At 46.8% G+C, this 25,752-nt stretch overlaps 1 protein-coding gene across 3 annotated transcripts in view; it reads left to right on the top strand.

Annotated features, from left to right (window-relative positions):
* Positions 1 to 25,752, top strand: part of PHF20 (PHD finger protein 20) — a 1,063,788-nt gene that overhangs the window by 483,233 nt on the left and 554,803 nt on the right. The window lies entirely within an intron of this gene.

The raw sequence follows: 25,752 nt of genomic DNA, 5'->3' as shown, positions 1-25,752 counted from the left end.
GATACCGCCGACTCTCTAGGCAGGCTGATTTCCACGTCTGTAGCCCTTCGGCGCTACACCTGGATAAGATCGACTGGCTTTTCTGGGGATGTCCATAACACCCTTATGGACATGCCCTTTGATGGCCGTTGCATTTTTGGCGACAAAGCAGACCACGCTCTGGAGCGTTTCAAGGACTCACGGGCTACGGACAAGTCCTCTGCCTCTCCAGCCGCCCTGCGCAGTCTGCTTTTCTCCCCTTTCGTGGCTACGGAAGGCGTGCCCCACTATGTGCCGCCCAGAGCCACAGGCCGACCCAAGTTACCCAACCTTCGCGCGTTCAGGGACGTGGGAACCACCACCGTGCAGCAGCCTCCAAACCTTCCAAGTCCGACTTTTCAAGCACATCAATCCCCAGTGGGCGGCAGGATCTGCCATCACCTCCCCCACTGGCTCACCATCACGTCGGACAGGTGGGTTTTGCAGATAGTCTGAAGGGGCTATTCCCTCCCCTTCGAGACTACCCCTCTAGCCATGCCACCTCAGTACAATCGCATGTCGGAGGATCACCTGGACCTTCTCCAACAGGTAGTTTCGGCTCTCTTGGCCAAGGGAGCCATTGAGCTCGTTCCTGTCCCAGAAGGTGGTCGTGGTTGCTATTCCCACTGCTTTCTGGTACCAGGAAGGACAAGGGCCTGCATCTTATCTTGGACCTCAGGAGTGTCAATCGCTTCCCCCGGGAGGAGTTCAGAATGTTGACGTTAGCTCAGGTCTTGTCTTCCCTGGACCCGGGAGACTGAATGGTAGCGTTGGACCTGCAGGACGCCTATTTCCACATCCCCGTACTGCCGGCCCACCGCCACCGGTGCTATTTGTGGTTCATGGTAGGCCACAAGCATTTGCAGTTTACCCTGCTCCCCTTCTGCCTTACCAGCACCCCTCGGGTGTTCACGAAAGTGATGGCAGTGGTTGCAGCTCATCTGCGCGGATCAGGGGTTCCAGTCTTCCCCTATCTTGATGACTGGTTGTTGAAGGCGGGCTCGTCCCAGGCAGTCGTCTCCACCTCCAGTCTATGGCCGACCTCCTGCATTTGCTGGGGTTCTCCATCAACGTGCCAAAGTCACACCTGATTCCCTCTCAGAAGCTCCTCTTCATTGAAGCGGTTCTGGATACGACACAGTTTTGGGTCTATCCTCCTGAGCAGCGAGTCTGGGATATTCGGGCTATGATTCCAATCTTTCAGCCCTTTTCCTGGGTTTCGATCAGGACGCCCCTCTGGCTGCTGGGCCTGATGGCGTCCTGCTGGTGGATCATGCCAGGTGGCATATGCAGGCTCTGCTGTGGAACCTGAAGTTCCAGTGGGTGCAACATCAGGGGACACTGTCCGATTGCGTCCAGATCTCAGAGAGCACTGCACACTAATTGCAGTGGTGGCTCACGAACCAGCATTGGGTCAACGGCAGATCCCTCTTACTTCCTCAGCCAGAGTTCAAAGTGGTGACCAACACATCACTACTGGGTCGGGGCGACCACATGGGAGAGGCGGAGATCAGAGGCCTCTGGCAGAGTCCGTGCTCCACATCAACTTTCTGGAGCTGCGGGTGATCCAGCTTGCACTGAAAGCATTCCTTCCCTCTGTTCGGAGAAGAGTAGTGCAGGTGTTCACGGACAACACCACCGCCATGTGGTACTGCAACAAACAAGGAGGGGTGGGTCCGTGGACCCTATGTCAAAAGGCCCCTACCTCTGGACATGGCTGCAACATCAGGGCATGTGCCTGGTGGTTCAACACCTGGCAGGTTCACTAAATGCCAGGGCGAACAAACTCAGCCGTAGTTGCATGATGGATCACGAATGGCGTCTTCACACGGAGGTGGTGCAAGGTCTCTTTCAACAGTGGGGAGAGCCTTAGTTAGATATGTTTGCCACCGAAGAGAGCGCGCAATGTCAGCAATTCTGCGCGTTGGAATTTCCAAGGCGGCACTCGCTAGATGACGCTTTTCGTCACGAGTGGAGTTGCAGTCTGTTGTAAGACTTTCCGCTTATACCACTTTTGCCCAGAGTGCTGAAGAAGATCAAGCGCGACAGGGCCCAAGTCATTCTGGTGGCTCCGGATTGGGCACGAAGAGTCTGGTATCCCGAGCTACTCAACATGGCCATCGATCCTCTGATTCGACTGCCTCTTTGGGAGGATCTTCTGTGGCAGCAGCAGGGGATGTCCTCCACTCGAACCTGTCCAGCCTCCACCTCCTTGCGTGGAGATTGAGCGGCGGCAGTTGACGTCGTTTGTTTTCCCACCCAAAGTCTGTGATGTAATCTTGGCTGCCAGGCGTCCCTCCACTAAGACGGTATACACCTGTCGATGGAATAATTTTGTGGCATGGTGCGCAGCAAAGGCTGTGAATCTCCTTTCTGCCCCTCTTTCTGAGGTTCTCTTGTTCCTCCTTTATTTGGCCCAGCAGGGCTCTGCTCTGGGCACTATCAAGGGCTATCTCTCGGCCATTCTCGCCTTTCTAAGGCTTCCTGATCAGCCTTCTCTCTTTATGTCTCCGGTTGTAAATAGTTTCTTAAAAGGCATTACTCGTCTCTTTCCTCCTATCCCCTTCATAATGCCTCAGTGGGACTTGAATTTTGTCTTGACCTATATGATGTGCGCTCCCTTTGAGCTGCTTCACAACTGTATTTTACTTCTTTTAACTCTTAAGACTGCATTCCTGGTAGCCATCACATCTGCCAGAAGAGTGAGTGAGTGAGCTCCAGGCTCTTTCATCCAAAAATTCCTTTTCTGGCTGTACATCCGGACACGGTTGTCCTAAGAACTCGTCCATCCTTTCTTCCCAAGGTGGTCACCTCCTTTCACATCGGGCAGACTATCAATTTGCCCACCTTCTTTCCGCCTCCTTCAAAAGAGGAAGAGAAGCTCCACCATCTGGACCCAAAATGTGCGCTTTCCTTTTATCTGGATCGCACAAAACCGTTCCCGGTGGATGACCTCTTTGTTGGGTACGTGGGCGCCAAGAAAGGTCGGGTCGTACACAAGCGGACTATCTCTAGATGGGTCATTTTGTGTATTAAAGCCTGCTATTCTCTAGCTAAAAAGAAGCCTCCAGGGCGACGGCAGCCACTACTGCTTTGGGACGAGGAGTCCTTCTGCATGACATCTATCAAACAGCTACGTGGACATCGCTGCACAAGTTTACGAAACACTACTGCCTGGAAAGCCAAGTCCGGAGAGACCGCTTCTTTGGCCGTTCTGTTCTCTGTGACTTTCTGGTGTGATCTTGGTTCGCAGACCCACCTCCGGGGTTGGCATTGCTGGGGTATCTATTCTAAGGTAAGGAATCTATAACTAACTGTTTCTTTCAGATGAACAAGTTACTTACCTTCCGTAACAATATATCTGTAAGAAACATAGGTTAGTTATAGATTCCTTACTGCCTTACCCATCCTCTCCGTTCTGCGATCTGAATTCTAGGGTTAAGGACATCCTTTCAGGGCCCTTGTTTTGTGCCAGTGGTCAGTGTCTTGCATGGCACTGCGTTTCTGGCGCAGAAAGTCATGTACAGAACTAACATCGACACGTGAGGGCGGCGTCTACGTAGCTACCGCAACGTCATCTGGGCGATCACAACGCCAAAGACTGACATGGAGCCGACCGACGCCACCTTCCAACGCACAGAGGTACTGCTGACGAAAAAACTTTCCCGATCCAGTCTGACACCTGGGGGTAATTCTAAGGTAAGGAATCTAGAACTAACCTATGTTTCTTACAGATAGAACGTTACCAAAGGTAAGTAACTTGTTCTTTTCATATTAACAATTTGTAGGTACCGTGAGGTTAAGTGATTTTTTTCCTATAATCTCACCGACTGGGAAACCAACTATCATTCTGAAGTCTGCAGCTTAGCCACTAGACTATTTCTCTCATTGTATGCTTCACTTGTCAGTAAGATAGGTGGGAGTGTGGTGGCTAAATAAATGACGTAGTGTAGGCTTTTATCGGAATACAGCAATATGTTGATTGAATATATGGGTATGCCCAAGTTCCCAGATTGTTCAGTCCTATGTTTTGCAGCCTCTGTTTTGTGGATGTTCTTGCCAATAATGGCTAAAGCCCACCCCCTCCTTTACCTGATCCTCCAACCGAATCACCTCGGATAAGTTATTTAGCTCCTGCTCCCATAATGTTCTACCAGTAGAACAGACATGGCAAGGACAGATGTCATGCCATAGCGCGTCTTGGATATCATAAAATAATTGATGCAATATTAGCTATTTTGAATTTGTGAATAGTTTGAATATTTGAGGTTGGTTAAGTTAAACATTCATCACAGCTCAACAGGGCTGCAGGAGGTTTGGTACACAGAGGTGGGTGAAGGCACAGATGACCTGCCCAATCTAAGGTTCAAGAAATAAGATTTTGTTTAATTGATGGTCATGGTGGAGCTAAAAGAGAAAAATTGAATGAGCCTGACTGTATCCGTACTTACCAAAGTTTAATACATTACGACGACATGAGGGGAGTTTTTCTCTAGGAATCACTCCCTCCAAGCCTTGTTGCATTGTATTTTAATTAAGATATTGAAACCACAAGTAATGTTCGAGGCATATGAGCTGCAGATCACACACTGTGCATAGATCGCCATCTGGTGTTGGGCCCGGATGTTTGCACTTTGTTGTTGTCTTGGAAAAGTCTTTGGAAGTTCACGAGATAGGTGGCTCCTCCTTTGGACAATAGTGCACATGGCATCGACTTTTTTCCGCCATCAGGCTCGGATGTGTTCATCGCGCTCCATTTCGGTGTCGTTACCGATCATCTTTTCAACGCAAAATCCTTCACCCATACTTTGGTATTGTTTCGATCGCGTTCCCATTTGACGCGCTTCTCTTAAAACTTCAAATCTTCAATTCCGGTCGTCGACGCAGGCCTTCGGGCCTACCTGCGCCAATAGGCCTTTGGCTCATGGAAAGGACTCACTTCAAAAAGTGTCCTAAATGCGGTTCCAAGTTTCTCATCCAGGGGATACTCCTCAATAGTCATAATCTATGAATAATCCCCACCCATGTGCGGGATCCCGGAGCATATAGAAATACATATATATATGCATATGTGAAAACATATACATGCAGCTTAAAATGTTTCTAACATGGCAAAAATGCTGAAATTACATAGGTTTGCATTGTAGTACCCCTACCTTCCTAACCCATAAGGAAAAAAGGAAGCAGTAAACAGTTGTCATCCAATAATGCTTTATTGCCATAAAGCAAACTTGTAATTGCAGGTATTTGCCTGTAGGCTGCAGCAGAGTACCAAGAAACAAAGAAAACTGACACCTTGCCTTTAAGGCATTCGAGTAGGGGTACCGTGCCTTTAAGACCTGCAGGAGACCCCTTGCTCCCATGATGCGCCACAGGTGGCAGTTAGGTCGGTTCTTTTTCCGGCTCCTTCTATGAGGATCCTGGAGCTTGAGCTCTTCAGTTTTTTCACTGGAAGTGATTTAATTGATATTTTTCTCAGAAAACTCGACAATTTCTGACTCCTAAAGGCTTATTCTACTGTTTTTTAGGTCTTACCATAATGTTTTCTAGTCAGAATGCCTGCCTTATTCAGGAAATGCCCTTCCTGTGACAAGAAGATGGCACTGGCAGATCCACACTCTGTGTGTATTGTGTGTCTTCCATCCTCACACAATCCTGACCAGTGTTACCACTGCCAGAAATTTTCCAGGCGGACTCTGCGTCACAGAGAACGCATAAAACTTCATGCCCAGCTGGAGAAGGACAGATGCCATCATGGAGGTGACCATGGAGTCTTCAATCCACCTTCAAGCCAACAACACCGAAAACGGCGACATATCACCTCTCCTGAGTCCAGAAAGAAGAAGGTACCCGGAGAGTCGAAGTCGCCGTCAAAGACCCAGACACTCTTCAGTGTCGAGGGACAAATCACCATCTCGACGTCAAGATTCTCCGCCGCATGCAAGTAAGTCGGCGTTGAGGCACAGCGCTTCGGGCTCGAAGGCTGTGGGTCAAGAGTCATGACTGAGAATATCTCGCCGCAAGTGGGCTTGTCGACGTCGATAGCTTTGTGGAAGTCCCATCACGCGAAGTCAAGAAGGTCGACGCCAACTCTGCGCCATGGGAGATCGACGTCGAGATCACCAGACCGACGGCGATGGTCGACGTCTAGGTCTCCACATCGCCGTAGGCGATCGACGTCGAGACCGCCGTCGAGAGTGGGACGGCGTTCCCATAGCAGTTCTCCTCGATCGACGCAGATGGTGACACAGACTTCATCGACGTCGAGGCAGAAAAGTGCAGCGGCCACAGACTAGACGTCATCTGGGGACCAGTCATCATCCCCAGGATTGCATATTGTGCAAATTTCACCTGAGAAATCTCCCAAAGCTGGAGAGAAGTACGGTCTGTCGCCTCGCTGGCTGGAAGGTGTCGGGACAGGTGACTGCAGAAGTCCGGGCTCGGACTACTCTTGCACTTACTCGCTTTCTAGGATCTCGCCTCAGAGAAGCAAGTCTCCCCTCAGAAGACCAAGATCACCGTCCACGCACCGATCATGGTCCAGGGGTCGTCCGTCACCCCCCAGAAGATAAAGATCACCTTCCAGGCACAGATCAAGGTCCAGGGGTCGTCGCAGCTCTCATCACGACCGTCTCCATAAGAGAAGACGCACGAGATGGCCCACATGGTCTTCCTCCACGAGGTCCTCGGTCCGGGACTATTCTCCGACCTTCTCCTAGACTCCTCCATCGCGGGTGTCTCCCATCGACGACATCGCGACCATCTCAGATGTCCTGGGTAGGGGTGCGAAGAAACTAAACATCACTTTGAATACCCCTGTAGTTCCCACATCTATCATCTTTGACACCTTACACCAGCTCCTAGACTGCTGCTTCCTTTGGTGCCAGGATTCTTGGAACCAGCTATGGCCACATTCCTCACCCCTGCTACGGTGGGCTCCGTACCATCCAGGATTGCCAATAAGTATAAGGCCCCAGCCGAGGAGCCCTTATTTCTCAGAGCTGATCCATCAGCAGACTGTCATTGTGGCAGCCGCCATGAGGTCTCATTCAGCATCTGCGTCATCTTCTGTCTCCCCAGAGAAGGACAGTAAGCAGATGGACTCCAATGGCAGGAAAATGTGCAATACGTCGGCTTCTTCCATGAAGATTGCAAGTGCCTCAGCCCTTCTTGGGCGATATGACAGGTCTCTTTGGGACTCCCTGTCAAGGTTCACTGAAAAGCTCCCCAAAGAAGACCGGCAGGACTTCAGCGAATTTCTGCTCGAAGGTGGGCTAGTAGCCAATCAAGTTATATGTGCGGCAGTGGATGCCTCAGATCTCGCCGCTTATGGTTACTCCCATGGCGTCTGTTTACGGCGCTCAGCCTGGCTGCGCCTCACAGGCCTCAAGCCTGATGCACAGAAGAAGATACTGAATCTTCCATTTAACGGCTCCTCCTTGTTCGGGGATCTCCAGATGAGGAGATGAACAAGATGAAGGCAGAGCTGGACACTGTCAAGGCTGTAGGTCTGGAAAAGCGCAAAGAATACTGGAAGCGCTTTTGTCAGGTCGACAAACGTTCCTTTCAGCAGAGGGTTCAAACCCCTCAATGGTCCTCCCAGAACCAGCAGACGTCCCAATTCCAGCAGAGGGGTTGTGGCAGAGGAAGAGGGAACTCCAAGCAGCAACAGTCCACCACTAAGCAGCCTTCCAAACAGTGAGGCATTGCTTCCTCCGCACCCGTTCGCCACTCCGGTAGGAGGGAGTATCGTTTTTCCACCTGGAAGAGTGGGAAATCATAACAAGAGACAAATGGGTGCTGAATATTTTGCAGCATGGTTACTTGCTAAGGTTCAAGTCTCCCCCTCAGCAAGTGCCCCCGCAATTGAAGCGCCTTCCTCAACTTCAAAGTCGGCTTTTACAGGACGAAGTATCTATCCTCCTCTCCAAGAGGGCCATAGAAGAGCTCCCATCTCTCCAAAGAAACCAGGGGGTATACTCTCGCTATTTCCTAGTTCAAAAGGGAGGGGTAGCCAAAGAGTACAGACCTATACTCGAGCTGCGCCTGCTGAACAGGTTTATCAGAAAGGAAAAATTCAGAATGCTAGCCCTGCATCAAATCTTTCCGCACCTTCACCAGGGAGACTGGATGTTTGCCATCGACCTGCAGGACGCCTACTTTCACATTCCTGTCTCAGTGAAACATCGCAAATTTCTCAGGTTTCAGGTCTCTCGTCAACACTACCAATATAGAGTGCTTCCGTTCGGCCTCAGATCCGCCCCATGGACATTCTCCAAGTGCATGGCGGTGGTGGCTGCCTTCCTCCGCAGGTGGAAGATCTTCGTCTAGCCATACCTAGACGACTGCCTCCTGAAAAGCTCCACACCTGTGCTACTCCAGAGCCATCTCTCATACTGCCTCAACCTGCTGCATTCCTTGGGGTTGCAAGTCCACTACAAAAAGTCGGTCCTCAACCCCACTCAACGGATACACTATCTGGGTGCCTCCCTGGACTCCGCAGAGGCAAGCGTGTGTCCTTCGGAGGAGAGGTTGTCATCAATGCTGCTCAAGTGCCACACTCTTCTCGACACTGCACTTCCCACAGCCAGGCAAGTGTCTTCACTACTGGGATCGATGGCCTCGTGCATCTACATTGTGCCCAATGCACGCCTTCACATGCGGCCTCTACAACAGGCACTCGAAGATCAATGGTCTCAGAGGTCAGGTCGCTGGGAAGATCGTATCTCTCTCCACCAAGCTGCCAGGGACTCCATCAGATGGTGGATGAAATGTTCTCACCTGCTGCAAGGGGTCCCTTTTCATCAGACGCCTCGAACACAGACAGTGGTCACAGATGCCTCAATGCAAGGCTGGGTAGCTCATATGGGCCAGCTTCAGGTACAAGGTCTCTGGTCCGAGACAGAAAGAAGTTATCACATCAACTTCTTGGAGCTACGGGCGGTCCATCTGGCGCTCAAATCCCTGTATCCGTCTCTTCAATCCAGCCACATTCAGATTCACACAGACAACACAACAACGATGTTCTATCTGAACAAGCAAGGAGGCACCAGGTCACAAGTCCTGTCTCTGGAAGCCCAATCCATTTGGCAGTGGCTGCTGGCGAGAGGTCTCAATCGTCGCAGTCCTCCTTCCAGGAACCCTGAACGTGCAGGCAGATGGCCTCAGCAGAGACTTCGTAGAAGCGCACGACTGGGTGCTCAACGAAGACATCGCTCGGGAAGTCTTTCGGCAATGGGGAGTGTCGGACATCGATGTGTTCGCAGACACGTCAAACACAAAATTCCCCGTCTTCGCGTCCAGATTCCCCCAGCAGGGATCACGGGGGAATGCACTTTTGATCAGCTGGTCGCAGACATTGCTGTACGCTTTTCCTCCGCTCCCTCTAATCTCGGCGGTCATACAGAAGTTCCACAGGACCAACACCAGAATGATCCTGATAGGGCCAGAGTGGCCACGCCAGTGGTGGTACCCGGATCTCATCCCAACTGTCAGAGGTTCCACACCGGAGGCTGCCCTGCCGCTCGGACTTACTGACCAAGAACGAGGGGAGAGTGTTTCATCCCAACCTCCCGTCCCTACGGTTGACTGCATGGCTCCTGAAGTCATCCAGTACGGACATTTAGACCTTTCGGCTGACTGTATGGACATTCTTAGAGAAGCAAAGAGGCCCTCCACCAGAAAGTCTTATGCTTTCAAGTGGAAGAGATTTTACCTTTGGTGTAGGGACAACGCTCTTGATCCGACTCAAGGTCAAGAGCAAGTGATTCTTCCATACTTGTTGCACTTGGCAAGGTCAGGCCTGAAGTACCCCTCCATCAGGGTCCACTTAGCTGCTATCACAGCTTATAGAAAGTCTCCTACCCAGACCCCATTCTTTTAAATGCCTGTGGTCAAAGATTTCCTAGAGGGGCTTAAGAAAGTGTTTCCACCAGTGAGGTCCCCTTTGCCTCCCTGGGAGCTTAACATTGTCCTCACCAAATTGATGGGGGCTCCTTTCGAGCCTATTCATAAGGCATCTTTGTAGCATTTGACCTGGAAAGCTACTTTCTTTGTAGCCATCACTTCAGCCCGCTGGGTGAGTGAGATTTGGGCACTGTGGTGCAAGGAGCCTTACACTGTTTTCCACGCCAATAGAGTGGTGCTGCGGACTCATCTGAGTTTCCTGCCTAAGGTGGTCTCGGATTTCCACATGAATCAGATTATCACGTTGCCCACTTTCTTTCCTCAGCCAACCATTCCCCCGGAGAGAGCTTTACATTCTCTAGACCTCCAGTGGGTATTGACGTTTTACCTTGATAAAACCCTTCCACTTAGGAAGTCTGACTGGCTCTTTTTCAATTATGGTCCAACAACTACCGGGCTGGCAGCTTCCAAAAGATCTATTTCTAGATGGATCGTCTCCTGTATAGCCCTGTCCTACCAACTAGCCAACAAGGTTCTGTAGGGCAGACCACAAGCACACTCTACCAGAGGGAAAGCTTCTATTACAGCTCTCCTTCGCAACATTCCTATGTCTGAGATTTGCAAGGCGGCTACATGGCGCTCGATACATACCTTTACATGCCATTACTGCCTAGATTCAGATGTACAGGCCGATGCCCAGGTGGGGCAGGCCGCTGTGAGAATTATTTTTGCATAATTGCTGTTTGAATGTGATGATACTTCATGTTCTATATGCTCTTTTGCTCGTCCGTGAGACTTTGGGTATGGGCTTGCTACTCTATTCATAGATTATGACTATTGATGAGTATCCTCTGGATGAGAAGGATTAGTTACTTACCTATAATCCTAGTTCTCATCCAGGGGTATACTCATCAAAGTCATAAGCGACTCACCCACCTCCCCGGACGAGCATTCTCTTCAAGTTATTGTTTATTGATTGCAGATCTACTCGGGTGCATGTGCACCGTCAAAAAGAACTGACCTAACTGCCACCTGTGGTGCATCATGGGAGCAATGGGTCTCCGGCAGGTCTTAAAGGCACGGTAACACTACTCTAATACCTTAAAGGCAAGGTGTCAGTTTTCTTTGTTTCTTAGTACTTTGCTGCAGCCTACAGGCAAATGCCTGCAATTACAAGTTTGCTTTATGACAATAAACCATTATTGTATGACAATAGTTTACTGCTTCCTTTTTTCCTTATGGGTTAGGAAGGTAGGGGTACTACAATGCAAACCTATGTAATTTCAGCATTTTTGTCATGTTGGAAACATTTTAGGCTGCATGTATATGTTTTCACATATGTATGTATATATAAATATATACATGTGTGTGTATATATATATGTATATGTATTTTCTATATATATGAATTTTCTATATGCTCCGGGATCCCGCACTTGGGCGGTGGTTATTCATAGATTATGACTTTGAGTATACCCCTGGATGAGAACTAGGATTACAGGTAAGTAACTAATCCTTCCACACGCCGATCTTCATGAGGTGTGTAACCTCTGCCTTTCATCCGAGCACGAGGCCAAAGACTGTCTAGCTTGTGCCTCTTTCCGCTCCAAGAAGACAATTTGGGATCATCTAGCTCGAAGAACCATGGCTCGATCATTGACATCGATTCCCGATTACATCTTCCAGGAAGGCATCAACGTATCGGAGCAGGAGCAGATCCAACAGGGCAACATCAGCTCCTCCGAAGCCGACGACTCCAACGTCGAAGACATCACTCCGGGGCAGCGGGTCGTAAGTACTGACGTCGACCCTTCTCCACCACCCATTCCCAAAAAGGCTTCGGTCACACCTTCACCTTCGGGCCTAGGTGCACACCGGGACAATACTTCTCACTCCCCACCTTCGGGCTCGGCAAAGATGTCGATACAAAAACCTTCAGGCCACTCTGGATCGAGCCAGCCTGCCGTTGGTGCCGAAACTCCATCCCCGGCACCAAAAAAGAAACCACTACCTTCTTCCGCACCAACGCCTAGCTCCACATCAATGCCTTCGGTGCCGAAATCCCCCGGTACGGACGTCCTGGCTCCGAAAAAATCGTCGGAGCCAGTCAAACACCCGGTTCCAAAGACCTCAGACACTCAGCCTTCGGAGCCCAAAAAACCCTTGGAACCGACCAAACACCCAGTTCCGAAGACCACGGCGCTCAGCCTATGGATCCGAAAAGACCATCGGAACCGAACAAAGAACCGGTACCGAAGACCCTACCGGAACCGAGGAAAACTCCTGATACCAGGCCTAAGGAGCACAAAACTACTCCAAAACCCCTGACACACAGAGTTGGACCCGAAAAAATCGGCACCGAAGTAGCATGCTTCAGAGGAGGAGCTTTTAAGACCAGATCCAACCCCAAAAACCCTTCAAAAAGACCCCAAGACAGGTCAACTCGTACTTAGTCTTTCCAAGAAACAGAAAATGGACAAGCCTGTACCAGCTCCACTTCCTTTCAAAAAAGAAAGACATTGCAACTTTTCCTTTAAGGATTCATTCTCCACCTCCCCCTCCACACCACTCTCCTATTCCATATTCAACGCCCTCACCATCTCCTCCACCTCAGGCTGAGGATGACACCTCTGACGACCAAGGGGATGATCAACCTTTAGGGGAACCTAGTACTCCTGGTACCCCAAAAGACCCATGGGAGGATTATGACACACCAGATGTCACAGACCCACCTCGGGACGACATCTACCCATCTAGACCATCCCCTCCTGAGGACACTATAGGTTTCACTCAGCTCATACACAGGGCAGCAGGATACCACAGAGTGAACTTACACACAGATCCTGTAGAGGAAGATTTCCTCATGGATACTTTTGCACCATCCCAAAGGTCCACTTCCATTCTCCCAATGTTAAAAGGGGTAATCAAACATGCTCCTGAAGTGTTTAAGGATCCTGTAAGGGCCAGTGTCATTAACCCCAACATAGAGAAGTACAAGTCTGCCCCAGCTGACCCTATTTATATTAAAGGGCAGGTACCCTTGGATTCCTTAGTGGTCTCCAACGCCAGGAAAAGGGCTAATTCACAAACTTCAGGGGATGCTCCACCTCCTGATAAAGAGTCAAAACTGCTGGACGCATCTGGTAAAGGAACGGCGTCCAAAGCAGCCAACATATGGAGGATTGCCAACACACAGGCTTTGCTCGCTAGATATGTTAGGGCACACTAAGACAAGCTAGAGACCCTACTACAACACCTTCCAGATCAATACAAAACACGAGCTAATGATCTCATCCAGAAAGGCAAGCTCATAACCAATACCTCCATCTGTTGTGCTCTGAATGCTGCAGACACAGCATCCCGGGCTATTAATACCAGTGTCCTTTTACGCAGACATGCCTGGTTACGTATTTCCGGCTTCAAATCCGAGGTTCAAACCACCATATTAAATCAATCATTTGACCAGAAACACCTATTTGGGCCCACAGTAGATTCATCTTTAGAAAAGATGGACACCGACACTACCAAATCAATGGGAGCTTTGCAATCGCAAGCTCCAGAAGTTCCTTTCGTCGCTCCTCTTATAGGGGCGCCTCTAGAGGTTTTACCACTGATAACCCCTCCACTTCCTACAAGAGTCGCACCCAGACCTCATCTAACAGAGGCTATTACAGAGGAGGCTACATGGGCAATAACAATAAGGGTAGAGGCAAAACTACCAACACTTGTACCGCCTCCACCCCTAAACAATGACTTCCCTCCACTCCCCTGGACCACTCTACTCCGGTCGGGGGAAGATTGCTGCAGTTCCTACCTATCTGGAACAACATCACCACAGACAGGTGGGTGAGACAAATCATCCAATCAGGTTATTGCCTAGAGCTCACTTCAATTCCCCCAAACATACCACCCAAACAGCGTCCAATGTCAGCAGAGCACTTAACGCTTCTAAAACAAGAGATACTTTCCCTCCTAGAAAAACATGCCATAGAACCAGTTCCCCTTCATCACCAAAACACAGGGGTTTACTCCCTGTACTTCCTCATTCCAAAGAAGGACGGAACCCTGAGACCCATCTTGGACCTCCGACCATTAAACCTCTACACACAATCAGACCATTTCCACATGGAATGTATACCCAAGCACACGTAAAATTCAACTGATAGTTTCAGATGTTAATCACACATAAAATATAATAAATCAATCAGTTTCTTTCTCCTTTTTTCTTTCTTTCTTTTTAATTGGTCTTCAAGTTTTCAGTTAGTAAGCAGTTCCCAAGCCAACACGTGTTTCGTCGCCTCAGTATAGTTGTACATGCGACTTGTTCACGACTAGGTAGAGAATAATATGATGTTTTACATTACTTGTTACTCGCAAGCATTTGTTAATTCCAAAACAAATGTGCTCCCAGGGGAATTCAAAGTGACGCGGTGCTAATCATATATTAGCACCTCAAAGGCTAGTATTCGTTCATGCATATAGTGCCAATAGTGACATTCAAATTAAAATGCGAGAAATCACACGTTATGGAAACAGTTGTACACATATATTTTCTTGTGCTTTGAAGGTGAAAAGTGCGCGTGAAAATGAATAGCTATGTGATGAGAGTTATATTATATGAATTTTAGCACCAGTTTATCTAAGACAATCCCAAATACGTCACCCAGTGACAAAACCTGAAACACCACCTCAGTTTGCAAACTGAGATCTCAACGTTATTCTCAGTTCGACCAAAACCACAAATACGAGACCCACTGACCTGAACAGATTCACTGTATTGAGGTCTGTGAAGAGAGCAAAGAAAGGATAACAAGTGTGTATATTACTCTGGACTAATCTCTGCATTTTCAAAGATTCGAAGCTAAATGCTGTGCAGTAATCATCCGCCTTCTACATTCCCATATTTTATACATACTTAAAGTGTGGCGATCATTCCAAGCCACACTACTCCTGTGGCGTGAGGGGAAATCCTGATCAGGACTGCTGGGCCGGTTTCCAGAAAATAATCCGTTACTTTGCAATCTTAATTTCCAATTCTATTGAAGGGATAAACAGACAAAGACCGGCCTGGCTTTAATACAGAGCGGCATTATTGTTCAGAAAAATGCCCACCATTAATATCTAAAACACCCCACAACTCCGCGCTCTACCGCCTGCAATATAGCGCACGCACTAAGTCGTCATTACCTGGAGAGTGTAAAAAGCGAGAGTGTAAAAAGCGAGCCGCCGATACGCAAACTCTTCTTCTCACGCCAGACTCCACAATGTGAGTACTGGCATGCCTCCAAACGTCCCGCTATGTTGCCCTGAAGGGTCACGTGATCGCGTCCCCAGCGCGTGATCACGTATGTGGTCAGGCAGCAATCCCCATCTTAAAGTGGGCATAAATGTTATTGAATATCAGTGTTTAGTGCACGGACCCACCCCTCATCCCTGTGTGAGCTCCAGCGGTAATGTAACATTTAGCTCCAGTCCATATGGGATATTTTTAAGAGAAGAAACGTGGGATTTTTAGAAAGCGCGAGTTTCAGTACTCAGATTAAAATAATACTAATATTTAAAATAACCCTGTACATCATAAAAGCGGGTCATATGTGGCATTGTGTGTTATTCGTGAGGCCAAAATTCTGTAAGTTAGCGGGACAGTATTCCCTATGCATTAATCTAGTGTTATAGTGGCGGCCATCGTGGATCGGGTAAGCACCATGTTTTGTACGAATTGGTCCTGGGTTGAAGGCTGTTCTGCGCGAGCGCTACAATACCAGATTGCGCTCTCCACAATTTTGTAAATCTATCTATAAACACTACTACACATCATAACATGTTATCCAATAAGTCTAATTCCTGTGGTCAGTATCTGAAAATTATATCAAGTCTGTGTTCCTCATATTCTGTGAAACCATTCTTATCTTGCACAAACCCACGGGGTCCCAGCGTTTATATTTAGTACGAATAGTCTCGCACCTGGTTCAACACTGCCAAAAATTCTCTAAAGTTAATACGCATGGATCAAAAACTCTCCCTGCGTCCTTGTTATGTGTATGCACCTGCTATATATCTAACAGGCTGTCATCAGTGGCTATTGTGTATAAGTGACATTACTGTTTGTGACTCATATTATCATACACTGAGAAGTAAAATCTTTTCCTCAGCGGCTTTGTATACCATTTATACTTTTATGCATCAGATCACATCGTAATTCAAAAGGTTGTTCAGTATGTTTTCGGAAAAGTGGATTCTATCTGTAGTTCTTATTTTCCTAAAAAATAGTGCATCTCATTATCAACATTCATCCCAACATCTGTCGTCCGTAATTTAAGAATCCAGGATGCCTCATTCCTGCGTAACATCAGTTCTCTATTACCCTCCCTTGGGTTTCTCAAGTTTTGCTCTATCCCGTGAAAGGAGAAGTCTTTATGATGTCCTTGTGTATGGCATTCTGTAATATGCGTCGCAATAGGGTATCTGAAGTCGCCCTGTTTGACCGCCCTCATGTGTTCCCCAGTCCTCTCACGTAATGGTCGTATGGTGCTCCCCACATATATTTTGGTGCAACGGCATTCAATTATCTATACCACAAAATTAGTACTGCAATTTATGTTTGTGGTGATCTTGTAGCGTTTGTTCCCAGCGCCTGTGAAGTCTACCGTCTTACTGTTTGTCCATTTGCATACTGAGCAACGTCCACACCCATAGAATCCCACCGTGCGTGTAGTCAACCAATTCGTATTGGTTTTTGGTGTGGGATAACTGGGGCTCAAGAGGTTCCTGAGACACATTCCTCTCCTGTACGTTATTTCTGATCTGTTGTTGATAGATCCTATCGGTGTTTCATCTTCCCTCCGAATATGCCAATGTCTATTAAGACTTTTGGTCAAAACAACCGAGAGATTATTATAATTTGTAACAAATCTGATTTTGTTATCATTCTTCTTTTTGTTAGCAGTGTCCCTCAGAGTTGCTTCTCTCTGTCATCTCAATCCTTGTTTTAGCTTTTTCTTGGGTACGTTTGTCATAACCCCTTTGTTTGAAGCGGTGAGTCATTGCGTCTGTACACTCGGTTGTTTTGACAAAGTCTTAATAGACATTGGCATATTCTGAGGGAAGATGTAACACTGATAGGATCCATCAACAGACCAGAAATAACGTACAGGAGAGGAATGTGTCTGAGGAACCTCTTGAGCCCCAGTTATCCCACACCAAAGACCAATACGAATTGCTTGACTACACGCGCGGTGGGATTCTATGGGTGTGGACGTTGTTCAGTATGCAAATGGGCAAACAGAAAGAAGGTAGACTTCACAGGCCCTGGTAACCGCTACAAGATCACCACGAACATAAACTGCAGTACTAATTTTGTAGTATACATAATTGAATGCCGTTGCACCAAAAAATATGTGGGGAGCACCATACGGCCAGTACGTGAGGGGATTGGGGAACACCTGAGTGTGGTCAAACAGGGCAACCTCAGATACCCTATCGTGACGCATATTACAGAATGCCATGCACAAGGACATCATAAAGACTTCTCCTTTTACGGGATAGAGCAAACCTTGAGAAACCCAAGGGGAGGTAATAGAGAACTGATGTTACGCAGGAATGAGGCATCCTGGATTCTTAAATTACGGATGACAGATGTTGGGATGAATGTTGATAATGGAAACAGCTGTTCACATACATTTTCTTGTGCTTTGAAGGTGAAAAGTCCACGTGACAATGAATGGCTATGTGATGAGTTATATTATATATGAATCGTAGCACCAGTTTATCTAAGACAAGCCAAAATACGTCACCCAGTGACAAAACCTGAAACACCACCTTAGTTTGCAAACTGAGACCTCAACGTTGTTCTCAGTTCGACCAAAACCACAAATACGAGACCCACTGACCTGAACAGATTCACTGTATTGAGGTCTGTGAAGAGAGCAAAGAAAGGAAAACAAGTGTGTGTATATTACACTCTGGACTAATCTCTGCATTTTCAAAGATTCAAAGCTAAATGCTGTGCAGTAATCATCAGCCTTCTACATTCCCATATTTTATACATACTTAAAGTGAGGTGATAATTCCAAGCCACACTACTACTGTGGCGTGAGGGGAAATCCTGATAAGGACTGCTGGGCCGGTTTCCAGAAAATAATCCGTTACTTTGCAATCTTAATTTCCAATTCTATTGAAGGGATAAACAGACAAAGACCGGCCTGGCTTTAATACAGAGCGGCATTATTGTTCAGAAAAATGCCCACCATTGATATCTAAAACACCCCATAACTCCGCGCTCTACCGCGGCAATATAGGGCACTCACTAAGTCGTCATTACCTGGAGAGTGTAAAAAACGAGCCGCGGATACGCGAACTCTTCTCCTCACGCCGGACTCCACAATGTGAGTACTGGCATGACTCCAAATGTCCCGCTATGTTGCCCTGAAGGGTCACGTGATCGCGTCCCCAGCGCGTGATCACGTATGTGGTCAGGCAGCAATCCCCATCTTAAAGTGGGCATAAATGTTATTGAATATCAGTGTTTAGTGCACGGACCCACCCCCCATCCCGGTGTGAGCTCCAGCGGTAATCGTAACATTTAGCTCCAGTCCATATGGGATATTTTTAAGAGAAGAAACGTGGGATTTTTAGAAAGCGCAAGTTTCAGTACTCAGATAAAAATAATACTAATATTTAAAATAACCCTGTACATCATAAAAGCGGGTCATATGTGGCATCGTGTGTTACTCGTGAGGCCAAAATTCTGTAAGTTAGCGAGACAGTATTCCCTGTGCATTAAGCTAGTGTTATAGTGGCGGCCATCTTGGATCGGGTAAGCACCCTGTTTGTGTACAAATTGGTCCTGGGTTGAAGGCTGTTCTGCGCGAGCGCTACAATACCGGATTGCGCTTTCCACAATTTTGTAAATCTATCTATAAACACTACTACACATCATAACATGTTATCCAATAAGTCTAATTCCTGTGGTCAGTATCTGAAAATTATATCAAGTCTGTGTTCCTCATATTCTCTGAAACCATTCTTATCTTGCACAAGCCCACGGGGTCCCAGCGTTTATATTACGAATAGTCTCGCACCTGGTTTAACACCGCCAAAAATTCTCTAAAGTTAATACGCATGGATCAAAAACTCTCACTGCGTCCTTGTTATGTGTATGCACCTGCTATATATCTAACAGGTTGTCATCAGTGGCTATTGTGTATAAGTGACATTACTGTTTGTTACTCATTATCATACACTGAGGAGTAAAATCTTTTCTTAAGCGGCTTTGTATACAATTTATACTTTTATGCATCAGATCACATCGTAATTCAAAAGGTTGTTCAGTATGTTTTCGCAAAAGTGCACTCTATCTGTAGTTCTTATTTTCCTAGAAAATAGTGCATCTCATAACATGTGATTTCTCGCATTTTAATTTGAATGTCACTATTGGCACTATTTGAATTCCCCTGGGAGAACATTTGTTTTGGAATTAACAAATGCTTGCGAGTAACAAGTAATGTAAAACATCATATTATTCTCTACCTAGCCGTGAACAAGTCGCATGTACAACTATACTGAGGCGACGAAACACATGTTGGCTTGGGAACTGCTTACTAACTGAAAACTTGAAGACCAATTAGAAAGAAAGAAAAAAGGAGAAAGAAACTGATTGATTTATTATGTTTTATGAGTGATTAACATTTGAAACTATCAGTTGAATTTTACGTGTGCTTGGGTATACATTTTATGATATCTTGTTGCTTTTGCCACAGAACCGAGGGAGGCAGGTGCTTCTCTCTAACCCTTGAGCACCGTCACTAATAAGGTCCTTTTCACTATACCTGGTGTAATTACCTATAGGCGCCTACATCCTATTACTTATACCATTGTATCTAGTGAAATTACCCATTTCCACATGGTCACTCTTCAACAGGTCCTCCCGCTACTAAAACAAGGCGACTTCCTTGCCACATTAGATCTCAAGTACGCCTACTTCCACATTCCCATTCACCCTGCTTACAGGAAATAATCTTTGATTTGTGGTGGACGGACAGCATTACCAGTCCAAGGTTCTCCCATTAGGAGTTACCACAACACCCAGGGTCTTCACAAAATGTCTGGCAGTGGTGGCAGCCCACCTAAAAAGACAACAAATTCACGTCTTCCCATATTTGGACGACTGGCTCATAAAAGCCAAGTCACATACCCAGTGTGTAAAAAAAAAAAAAAAAAAAACACACCCACACCACACCCCGCCACCACACCCCCTTCACGATTTAGGGTTTACCATAAACCTCGCAAAGTTTCACCTCCAACCATCCCACATCCAACGATATCTGGGTCACACAATAAAAACCTCAAAGAGCCTTGCTTATCCCAGTCCAGCCAGGATAGCAAGCATGCAAGCCCTTATAACAAGATTCCAGCCGCAACACTCTCTTCCAGCTCGAGTGTTCATGCAACTCATAGGGATGATGGCCTCTTGCATATTCATAGTACCTCATGCAAGACACCAGATGCGCCCCTTACAGGAATGCTTGGCACATCAGTGGAACCAAGCTCAAGGTCAGCTAACAGATCTGGTGTTGGTGGACGGCCCCACACATCGCTCTCTGCAGTGGTGGAACACCCAAAACCTTTCCAAAGGGCGACCGTTCATAGAGCCGGTTCCACAGATTGTGCTAACAGCAGACGCATCGCTCACCGGCTGGGGAGCTCATCTACTTCATCACACCATACAGGGCACATGGACACCTCAGCAAAGGCTACTCCACATCAACTATTTGGAGTTACTAGCAATCTTTCTGGCATTAAAATCATTCCAGAAACAGATATCAGGATAAGCTGTGTTAGTCCGCACGGACAATATGACAGCAATGTACTATTTACAAAAACAGGGGGGTACGCACTCTCAACTAGCACAGAGCATATGGAGGTGGGCCATTCCTCAAAACCTATTCCTGTTAGCCCAACATCACCCAGGAATTCAAAATCACATGCCAGATCTCTTAAGTCGGCAGACACAACAGATTCACGAGTGGGAACTTCATCCACAAGTTCTTCAACCGTTTTTCCAAATGTGGGGGCAGCCAGAGATAGATCTCTTCGCCACACATTACAACACAAAATGCCCAAGCTTCGCCACCAGATATCCACCCCCATTGTCCAAAGGCAATGGGATATGGATGAATTGGTCAGGCAGATTTGCGTACGCTTTTCCACCTCTCCCACTCATCCCATTAGTGGTGCACAAGCTGCAACAACAGTCGCTAACACTGATCCTAGTTGCTCCAACATGGGCAAGACAACCCTGGTACACAACATTGCTGGAACTATCGGTAGTCCCGCACCAAAAACGACACCTCTCCCCACAGCTCTTAACACAGAACCATGGAGAGATCAGACACCCAGATGCAGCACAGCTCAACCTGGTGATCTGACTCCTGAAGTCCTAAAGTTTGGTTATCTCAGTCTTCCACTTGATTGTATGAACGTTATCAAAGAAGCTAGGCGCCCCACCACTAGATCCTGCTATGCAGCCAAGTGGAAAAGATTTGTTATATAATGTAACAATAACATCAATCCTCTAGATGCCTCCACTCAGCACATCATATGTTACTTGCTGCATCTTCAAAGATGTAATCTAGCATACACATCAATTAGATTACATCTCGCTGCCATTGCAGCTTACCTACAAAATAGACAACATCTGTCATTGTTCAGGGTGCCTGCCATTAAGGCATTTATGAAAGGCCTCAAAAGAATAATTCCTCCCAGAGTACCTCCCTCCCCAGTGTGGAATGTAAACATTGTCCTCACAAGATTAATGGGTCCTCCATTTGAACCTCTACATAAATGCGAGCTACAATTTCTTACATGGAAAGTCACTTTCCTCATAGCTATTACATCTCTTAAAAGAGTCAGTGAGCTACAGGCACTAACTATTCAAGAACCATTTTTACAACTCCATCATAACAAAGTGGTTCTCAGGACAAATCCCAAACTCCTTCCTAAAGTTCTCTCCCTTCCATCTTAACCAATCTGTTGAGTTGCCAGTGTTTTTCTCGCAACCACAAACAGTAGCAGAAAGAGCTCTTCATACACTAGACTTAAAAAGAGCACTCCTTTACTATATTGACAGAACAAAACCTTTACGCAAAACAAAACAACTTTTTGTATACTTCTCTCCACCACAAAGGCAATCCCATATCAAAGTCTGGGATTTCAAGGTGGATTGTCAAATGTATACAAATTTGCTATCACAAAGTAAAACGTACACTGTCTATTCCCCCTAAAGCCCACTCTACCTGAAAGATAAGGGCTTCAATGCCTTTTTTAGGGAACATTCCCTTAGATGACATCTGCAAAGCAGATTCACAAACACTATTGTGTAGATGTGCAGGCAAAAGAACAAGCTAGTGTGGGCCACGCTGTACTTAAAACGCTATTTCAAACTACTGCAACAGATACTGGTGGTCGCCGCTAAGGAGGAGTACTGGTATGCAATCTATGCACAGTGTGTGATCTGCAGCTCATATGCCTCGAACGGAAAATGTTACTTACCAGTATGCATCTGTTCTTGGCATGTAGAGCTGCAGATTCACACACGCCCACCCACCTCCCCGACTACCTTTATCTGTTCCAGTATTACCTTATTTAGATACACCATACATGGACATCTATTTCTGTTTCTCACAAAACCCCATTTCCCTTGTTGGCGAAAAAAACAATCTGACGATGGAGTCGATGCCCATGCACACTGTTGTCCAAAGGAGGAGCCACCTATCTTGTGACTTCCAAAGACTTTTCCAAGACAAAAACAAGGTGCAAACATCCGGGCCCAACACCAGATGGCGATCTATGCACAGTGTGTGAATATGCAGCTCTACATGCCAAGCACTGATGCATACTGGTAAGTAGCATTTTCCTTAACTGATAACCAACGTATTCGTGTATACTCTCGCTTTGTTATCTATGCATTCTGAAGTGGTACATGTTTGCCAGGAGACAACTACCATCCCAACCTCCATGCGATGTGTGCTTCAAAAAAAGCAGAAGACCTCCTCCCACCCTTACATTCCCCTAATGCCTACACACAACTTGTAAGGTAAATTTAAAAAATCGTTTGAACAGAAGTACTTTATGCAAAAATATACAGACGGCCTAAGAAAAAACATCAGGGAAGAAATTAAATTGGTTGCTCTAAAACTCGATTGCCCAAGGCATTGATGCAAAGACGGTCAAAGTTCTGGCAGTGTATTAGAACTTCTAATGGAAATCAGTTCTCTTAAAGGCTTTAGGCAGAGGGCCTGAAGGAAGGGGAGAAGTGTGCCTACGCCTGCACAAACAAGACAAAATCACAGCTTCATTTTAAGTTCTTCACTGGATAACCACGAAGGCAAGGATCACTTTAATTACCCTTTGGATGTCTGTGAACAGCAGTAAAGTCACTGCACATCCAAACTTTTTTCGCAACTCTATATCCCACAGTTGTCTGGCAGTTTCTGCCCTCATCACTCTTATCCCAGCCATTGGGTTGTACATGCAAGATATAGCATGAACATGATGAGAAAGGCGCAATTTACTGTGGCAGTGCATTCTGAATCTGCTGGAGGGTTTTATGATCACCCAGAACCCCCTGGCTCAAAAAGCTAGAGAAGACACAACTGATCTCAAGACCCTAACGACACCCCCACATTGGACCTTGAAAGTGCATAAATGGAGGAGAAGGAAACGGTGGGCACCTGTATTGGTGTGTATATGATCACTAAGCAGCCTTCTGTACATTTGACACGACACACCCCAATGCATTAGCTACATTCTGATTGACTGGGCTCAAAAAATTAAAGAGCATGTTTGAGTTATGAAACAGGGAGCATTAAAGAATGGATGCGTGTTTACCTTTAAACATTAATTATCATGTTATGTATAGTAGCTGTGACACAAGCTAATGAAAGGATCAGCATGATACTATCCACGCCCAGACAGCTTATCCCTGCCATTCGAGACAGTACTGGGAGGTCCTTCAAGATCACAAGCTCTTGGCGGCCATCTTGACTGATCTAAACTATTTAAGCCTCGCCAGTGCACCCATTGCTAGGAAATGGGTGACTGGCAGTAGCTTCCGAGAACTCTTTGAAGTCCTGAGGCCGCTGCCCTCGGCTGAGTGACAGCAGAAAAAGCCCATCAGCGATGCTGCTCCGGTGGCACAGAGAAAACCCACAGAGCTGAATGGCAACAGAAGAAGACCATCAGAGGTGCTGCTCGGGCAGCGCAGATAAATCATGCAGAGCACAACTGAAAGAATCTTAACCCTGAATCGTAAGGAATAACTGCATGTACACGCGCTTACACAGCCAGTCTGTGTGCGTTGGGGTAATTGACAATTAGCAGCCAATCAGCACCCTCGACAACAGGGACTTATAAAACCTCGGCAACAGTGACTTCTAGCCCTTGGCAACAGACGTTTTGGGGCAAAAAGACTTGTAGAGCATCGGGCCAGTCCCAAGGTGATTGGTGACGAGAGATTCAACAAAACTCAATGAGCCAAGCTCGAGCCCCAAGATACTAGTTACCGTAGCGGCACAAGACCCAACCTAGAGACAAGGGTCTGCGACTCCATGCATACCCTCCTTATAGATTCATAGACAATTTACATGTTAATCCCTTTAAAATATACTGTCTTCATTAGCCAGTGTTTAAAAAAAAAAAAAAATAAAAAAATAAAATGAGCCAATCGCCTTCCCAGCTGACTAAATCAAAACAGCCTTTGTTTTATCATACTTGGGTGGGAACGCTGCCAGTTGCTCGATACCTATTATAGAGAGGGAGGACCCATCTTTTATAATTTTGCGGCTTTCAATGGAGAATTGGCAAAACACTTTGATCGGAAACTCAAGCTTTAGCTCTCTGTAGGGAGTTAATTGCCCTAAAACCGGGGACAAAAGACTTGTTAACATACATCACCACTTTCAATCAGTTGATAGTGGGGACCGAAATTGATCCAGTGACACAAAACAGGTCACAAAGAGACAGGCAGTGGTGCAAGGTCAGAGTGAAGAACTGTCTGAAAACTAGAGGCCTCATTTATGAGGCCACTTGCGGCACTTTTGCGCCACCGGAACGTCAGTTTTTTTTACAATCCGGTGGCACAATGTGCCTCGGCATATTTACAAGGCAGCGTAAAGCCACTTTACGTGGCTTTTCATGGCCTTCTAAATATGTGCCACTTTCACGCAGAACACTGCGTGAAAGGGGTGTTCCATGGGTGTTGCTGTGGGTGTTCCCACGCAACACCCATGGAATCTGAAGCATTCACAGGTTTACAAGAAATTGTAAACCGGGGTATACGTCAGAATCTAATGTCACCCCAGGGGTAGCGTTGGGGAAGTGCAAAGAGGAGAAATGTTCATTTCTCCTAATTTTTCCCTTTTTCTGTGTGTGCTTCATTCTGCATCACTCATAGAAAGAGGAAATCATCTGAATTGATTGTTTTTGTGCAGCAAGGTGTCCCTTCCTGCACAAAATCAATCAGCCCGCAACACAGGCACCCTTTCACCATGGTGCAAGGGTACCTGTGTTGGCACATAGCAGCGCATTGTGTGCCGATGCAGGGGGAAAGGACAGGAATGCTCATAGATACAGCACATTCCTGCCCTTTTGTTTTGTCGCAGGGAAGCGCAGCAAGATTACTTGTGGCACACCCTTGTGCCAAAACCTCTGAAATTATGCCCAAAGTCCAAAATTTGAGAGCGACATGCAAGACCTCTATCTTGTTAGCAAACACCCAACAAAGTACGGTCACCCATATTAACGTCGAGAAGCAGCTGTACCTATCCAATGC

The sequence above is a fragment of the Triturus cristatus genome, chromosome 7 (genome assembly GCF_964204655.1).
Source record: "Triturus cristatus chromosome 7, aTriCri1.1, whole genome shotgun sequence".
Classification (NCBI taxonomy): Eukaryota; Metazoa; Chordata; class Amphibia; order Caudata; family Salamandridae; genus Triturus; species Triturus cristatus.
The sequence above is the reverse complement of the archived record's forward strand: the minus strand, read 5'-3'. Positions and strand labels throughout refer to the sequence as shown.